The 7,208-nt window shown below is 45.6% G+C and overlaps 1 non-coding gene across 1 annotated transcript; it reads right to left on the bottom strand.

Annotated features, from left to right (window-relative positions):
• Positions 1 to 333: 333 nt before the first annotated feature.
• Positions 334 to 518, bottom strand: LOC119451158 (U2 spliceosomal RNA). Its single transcript, XR_005191699.1, has one exon. It is a non-coding gene; the product is annotated as a U2 spliceosomal RNA (small nuclear RNA).
• Positions 519 to 7,208: the final 6,690 nt, after the last annotated feature.

The raw sequence follows: 7,208 nt of genomic DNA, 5'->3' as shown, positions 1-7,208 counted from the left end.
CGTCATCGTTGATACATGACTCGTCGAAAGCCCCAGCGTAATCGCTGGTGCCCACGTATCTTCCAGAAAGTACTTCACAATTCGCATCGCGAGTACAATAAGATTACACACAGTTCGGAGACAACAAACACAACCGATATAATCATCAATGACCTTCGAGTAAGTTCTATATCATGCTGGCGCGTCTCGCGCTGAGCGATAACCTTAAGTTGTTAGCGGGTGAAATGCAGTTTCCGAGAAAAACAAAAGTAAGCGCACCTGTCAATCAATATACGGGGTGTTATCATTTTTTTTACAGCGACGCTGTATATGGCTAGTTTCCAGTGGATCGATGTCCGGTGACCAAAAATCACGAAGATAGTGCAATACCGGGCTGACCCGCTGCGGGCGTGCCGTAGGCTTGAAGCACTTCCGCCAACTTACAAAAATAAGTTTGATATCATCGGTCCAAATATAATCCGTATCAGACATTAAGCTGATAAGTACAGATACTACACTTTGACCCGCGTCGGCCGTGTCTCCGTTAGCACCATACACGTCTACGCCCTCCTGAGAATTCAAACTCGTGCCTACTAATCTGAGTGTCTTCTGTCTCCTGACGTCATTCTATACGTAGGCTCCTTACCTCAGTTCTGCTCTGAATGTAAAATGGGTAAGCCGCGTGTTGTACAGTCTGAAGAAGAGCAGCGTGCCTGCCAAGAACGACGGCGTGAACAGAAAAGGGAATGGGCATAACGGCGACGGAAGGGGATGACCGACGATGAGCGGACCGCGGACGCAAAGCGTAAGCGTGCAGCCCGCCAGGACCGCGAGGCGGAAAGAAATACGAACAGTCCATGTGGCCCCGATCCCGCAAACTTGGAACGTTTCACCGGAGCAACGGTAAATGACCACATACACAGCTTCGATGGTGATCTACCTTCACCGAGTGGAATGGCGTTGAATTTTTTTAGAATAAAAAAATGCCTGTGTCAGCACAAATCTAATCCTGGGTCTAAATTACTCGATGAGGCGGTCATTACATCTACGGGAAATACACATGCCTAATAAAAGAATTAACACAATTACCCTATGTAACTTTTATTTAATCATTTTACGGCACATATTTAAATCTACGAATTATAGCCGGTGAGTTAGCAAGGCGTATACACTTGAAAAGAATTCACTGGAGTGCACGAGTGTCATCTTCAAGGTGTCTGACGAAATGCTTTCTGTGTTCCAGTTAGTTTTGTGCTTCATGCTTAAAGCAGTGCTTTGTTAAAAGAAGTTATTTGAACACCAATGCATTTCGTCAGACACTGAAAATAAATATCTAGAAACTGGTGAAGTCCTGAGAATTCATCCCAAGTGGATACGCCTTGCGAAGTCACCGAGATTGAAATATGTGCCGTCAAGTAATTATTTAAACAGTTTATTAGCGTAAAATGTTAATTATTTAATGAAGCATTTAGATTTCTCGTAGAAGTTGTGGCCGCCACATCGAGTAATTAAGATCAAGGGTTAAAATTGCGCTGTCTGCCACACGAAATTATGAACAATTTGTACCTTCTAAAAAATACGCCCGGCATATGATGCCGAACGTGGAAACGCTTGCCTTGATATCTCAACGCTGCTTAGAGCATCGCCAAAGCTTAAAGATTCCTGAAAGACATGATTAGCCTGACTTCTTGGCTATGTGACCTGGCGCTGCGGTCAGCATGGAAAGCTTGTGCGTCCAGTGCCCCTACAATAATGGCTGTGCAACTCATCGTGGTGTTCAGGTGTTCAGCTTTTCTTTGTCTTTCGTGCTGACCTCTAACTCTTCCTTATCGCCGACGCGACTGACGTTCACATTGATCCACTCATTATCGCAGGGATCTTCAGTATATTTGCAGCTTCCTTGATCTATGCCTGGAATTCCCTATTCTTCGAGGATATGGCATAGGCCCACTTCACAACCAAATGACGCTACCACCTTATAGGTCAGTATTTTAATAAGCCATCCTAATTTGCGAACAGCAACCGAAAAAGGAACGTTGGTAGTCTCCATAGGTGTGTAGACATCAAGTAGGATGTTTCCCGCTGTGGTATATACATTGATTTGCACATATAGAATATGCCAACCTCATTTAAGAAAGATGTTATGCAACTCGAAAGAGTCCAAAGAAAGGCAATCAGATTTATTTTTAGGGAGATATAGAAGGCAAGATTCGCCATCCTTATTGATGCAGAAGTATCATGTGCCGACTCTCGAGGCTCGCCGGAAAATTAGTCGTCTTGGTTTCCTTCAAAATTTTCTTGCAGGGAAAACTAAGTTAATACTTCCAAATTGTATAAAACATTTAACTACAAGGACAACTAGACATAGCCATGAATACTCTTTATCGCCAATTTTCGCTAGAACCGACGCACACAAGTACTCTTTTTTCCCACTGAACGGTGTCTGAATGGAATTATTTGCCCCGAAAGCTTTTTAAGTTCGCCGATTTTATGAATGAACTCGAGTCTCACATTCTAAGCTTCGATGGTTGAACATTGTTACGGTGTTTGTGTTCTCTTGATTTTTGTTGTTGTTTATCTTCGTAACATTGTATTTATCCTTTGTAGCCCCTCCTGCTAGGGCCAAATTACTGGCCGCAGTATTCTGTAAATAAAATAAATTTTAAAAAATCACCGCCCAAGCACTCCGTACAGATGGTCGAACAGCAAAGCTGAAGCGTGCGGCCCCGTGTTGATGACTGTGTTAATCCAGACGGTTCATTAAAGTATTTCTCAATTAGTGGTTACTTCTTTGTGTTTCTTAATGAGGTTACACACACGTTCAGCTGCGACGGAGAGAACGACGTGCCTGACGCTATGCCCGCAGTCCGCCGTTGTCGCTTCCGTTCGATGTCTCGAGTTTCCTCGACGGCGTTGTTAGCAGCATTCGCCGGCCATTGCCGCTTGCGATTCTTCGAAATTAAATTGTTTCGAAATAAATCTGTTCGTCACGGTAAGACAATGAATCGCTCACACCCCCGTAAACGCGGCTTCCCCCTTACGACGACAGAAGAGGAGTGAAATTCTGCGCTGGAATGATGAGCGGCAAGTATGTTCCCATTGTATCAATTTTGATAGGTAAAATTGCAAACATTCTTTTTTCAAAGTCTATGCCATTACTTGTCGAAACGTTGACGGCGTAAATTCACGGGCACATAGAAATACCTAGAGACTGTAGAAATCATAGCAGTACACTATATTGTGACAGAGCGACGAAGAAGACGTTTGGTCATGACTTGAAGAAGACGACGCTCTGGACTTCGCGAGCTATGATCTTGTCAGCCGCTGCCATACTTGTAAATACAGTGTAAATATATTTCTTGCTTCTTTTCCCCGTAACATTTTGGTGGAGTTTGCGGGCTCACGGACAAGACGGATTTACGCAGCGGGCGCTCCTTGGCTGCATCTACCATGCCAGCTCAAGGCGAGGATGCTTCGGGCTCGTCGGCCCCCACGCCAACCGTCATTCTGGCACAACCGCGTGACCCCGGCTCCTTTTCCGGCACTGACAACACGGATGTTGAAGATTGGCTTCAACTTTATGAGCGGGTGAGCAAGAGCAACCACTGGAACCAGACCGCCATGCTGGCTAATTTGATATTCTATCTCGCGGGGACGGCACGCGTCTGGATTCAGACCCATGAGGAGGAACTTACCACCTGGGACATTTGTAAACAGAAGCTCACCGATTTGTTTCGCAGGCCTGTTGGACGTCAGCGCGCCGCTCAAAAAGACCTCGCTTCGCGTGTCCAGACGTGCACCGAGTCCTACCTCACATACATTCAAGACGTGCTCGCTCTGTGCCGCAAAGTGGATCCGAGGATGTCCGAAGCTGATAAAGTCGCACATGTCATTAAGGGCATAGCCGATGATGCGTTTCACCTCCTTGTGTTTAAGGATTGTTCTACTGTACAAGCCATCATTACCGAATGCCGGCGATTTGAAGAGGCCAAGAGCCGTCGCATATATAGAGCTTTCTATAGAGTGTCGAAATTTAGTATTCAGGCAACAGTAGTCAGGAAGGAAAAACTAAGACTTGCATACTTACGGTGGTATGGCGTAACACTGAGCCGACGTGGCCAAGCTTCTCCTTACAGAAGTCTGGTGGGACACAGGAGGTGCGGATGTCTCTATGACTGTAACCGTGTTACAATCGTCCTCACCATGACATTTCGCAGCCTTTCACCTACTGTGCTGGATGGATTGCTGCTTCGGCCGCGACGCGTTCGAGGGACGTTGATGTGAATCGACCGCAATCGGCACATGTACAGCGGCTGGCCGACGTCGACACCACCACCCACGACTTCTGCGGGAAGTGGTGGTCATGACGCCGCAGTATATTGGGCATCAACAGCCGATGGTGCATTCACTTCTCTGGCGATGGCGTCTTGGGTGGATGCATGGTTTATAAATAACCACAATGGTGACATGGCAGTCCTTCAGTTCTTTTCTCAGGTTGTGACGAGTATCAAACCATTGACTGAAGGCATAATTTGCATATTGACCGAAGGTCGTGCATCACGAAATTGAGGGTTTGTGATGGGACAAGGTTAGCAGTGGACTACCGAAACAAAGCTGGTGCAGTAGGAGCCTTGCGGCCCCGGCGGGAGCGCGCGGCCGCGGTTTAGGAAAAGTTTTTTATGACCTAGTGTGTTACGCATACACAAAGGACAAACGCAAACTGAATACCGCTATAATAGGACGGGAGTCGGGACTGGTGCCAATGAGTTTAAGACTCCACAGGCGGTGTGTGGGTTGCTATCGAAGCTAGTAGGGTACAAACACGATCAATGTTCAAGGGTGGTCGCAAGCGAACACAAAGCTACATATAGAGCGCGGGTTTCGCAAGTGCCATCGTAGCAGCTTGGTTTGAGACACAGACAGCAGTACAAATTGTCCCCACCAGAGGTGCCGCAAGGTGCCATCAGCGCCAGCGGGCCGAGAATAACGACATATCGGGGGAACTTCAGAATGGCTACAGAATCGGTAGGCGTCAGGATAATAACTTCTTTCTCCTTATGCAGTGTATTGAAATATGCACCTGAAGAGCAGAGATCGCTATATGTGGCTTTTTTATACATTACAGGAGCGTATGAAAACGTAAACCGCAACGTATTGTGGGATATTATGGAAGGGGAAGGCATAGCAAACGACTGTATAACGTTTTGAGAGAAACTTACCTACAAAACACAGTTTACCTTGAATAGGAAGGAATGAGGAGCGAGGATAAAGTTGATATCAACAAGGTACTGAGACAGGGGTGCCCTCTACCCCTGCTGCTGTTTATGATGTATATGGCAAGGATAGAAAGGGCGCTAGAGGGTAGCAATATTGGGTTCAAAACTCTCCTACAAACAGACGGGTACAATACTAAAGCAGCAGCTTCGAGGTTTGTTTGATGGGGGCGACATTGTGTTGCTAGATAACAAGCAAAGTGACATGCAACGCTTGGCTAATATCTGTGGACAGGAAGGCGATAATTAAGGTCTGAAATTTAGCCTTAAAAATTGGGTGTTATGGTATTGAATTAAACAGTGAATGGGCAGTGTCAATACAGGGCCAGGAAACCCATCTTGTACCTTGGTATATCGATAAACGAAGGCAATATATATATATATATATATATATATATATATATATATATGGAAACACAGGAAAGAACAATAACAGCAAAGGGGAAGATAAATGCGGCCATAATGAAACACAGAGGGCTATATGGAGACAATAGCTACGAAGTACTCCGGGGCATGTGGAAAGGTGTAATGGGTCCAGGACTTACATTTGGAAATGCGCTTCTTTGCTTGAAGTCAGGGGTACAATCAGGACTCCATAGCAACCAAAGGTCAGTAGAACGCATCGCATTTGGCGCTCACGAGAAGGCGACAACTGAAGCTGTGCAGGGTGATAAAGGCTTGACATATTTTGAAATCAGGGAAGCTCAGAGTAAAATTGATTATGAACAACGACTAAGAAATATGGAAGAAAGTAAATGGGTTGGGTAAGTGCTTTCATTTATTTATTACAAATACCTACAGCGCCCTGAGTTCGGCATTATCTTAGGGGGTTAATTACAAACATAAAGGTCAAATATTAAACTTCTGTTCAGATATTTGTACAGGAAAAACATTAATTCACAGTGGAGGAAAAGAACTAGGAAGCTTGCCAGCAAGTATGCGACCGGTATGGTGAGAAACATGGCAACAAAAACATCCACCAGAAAGTAAAATAGGCTGAGATAATCTCATGGGTGGCGGCAATGGAAATGAAACCTGCTAAAAGTAACTACCTCACGGGAGCAAACGAAATGAGGACAGAAACATTTTATGATAACTCAAAGGGAAGCTCTTTACTATTCGAACCGAAATCAGGTTGCCTTCAAACACGCACTTACAAAGCCAGATACAAGAGAGAAGAAGCATGTGGTTGCTGCGGTAAAGCTAAGAAACCGATGGAGCATGTTTTATTAGAACAGTAAGATGCTGCCCAGCTGTCGATTTAGGAACCTCTGGCCTACTTGAAGCCCTTGGGTTCAGCGAGAGCAGGCGGAAAGCAAACATCTCCGCAGTAAAGATTATTAAGAGGCGATTGGAATATTGGTGGAAGTAGGGAAGTGAAGAACAAAGGAGGCGCACAAAAACAAAGTGCACAATAGGGATGCAGAACGTTTGGTGAGAGAAATTCTTCGTGTTTTTTTTTCTTTTTTCAACATAGATAGGATATTAGGCAATATAATAATAGGAGCTTGGAGGCGCAACCCAACACCCCATTCCAAACGGGATGCTCCTAGCATCCATTCATCCAGCGTACGTGGGGATGAAAGGGGGCGGCAGGGACAGAGACAGTGTTGCGCATGACAGCGAGGCTGCTTCTTTCCTGACAATTTCATGGAATCGAGGAGGCGTATACTGGGGAGGGGCACGGAAGGTAACGTCGCATCTTGACCATGAAGTTCCTCGCATATGACGGCGTATGTGATAATCCGCGGTTCGGTCTCGCCGCGAAGACGCGTAATGTAAGGGGGAGCTAGACGAAGGGAGTGAAACTCATCAAACTGCTTGCATGCAGAAGTGATGACGCTAACCGAGGCGCGATTGTGAACAAACATGGTATTAGGGGCGACAAGGCTGATACCATTCGAAATGTGGCGAATGCGTTCTGCCTCCATCCTGTTACTTCTGGCGTATCTCTTA

Source organism: Dermacentor silvarum, chromosome 4 (assembly GCF_013339745.2).
Source record: "Dermacentor silvarum isolate Dsil-2018 chromosome 4, BIME_Dsil_1.4, whole genome shotgun sequence".
NCBI classification, from domain to species: Eukaryota; Metazoa; Arthropoda; class Arachnida; order Ixodida; family Ixodidae; genus Dermacentor; species Dermacentor silvarum.
This window is presented reverse-complemented; position numbering and strand designations above follow the sequence as displayed.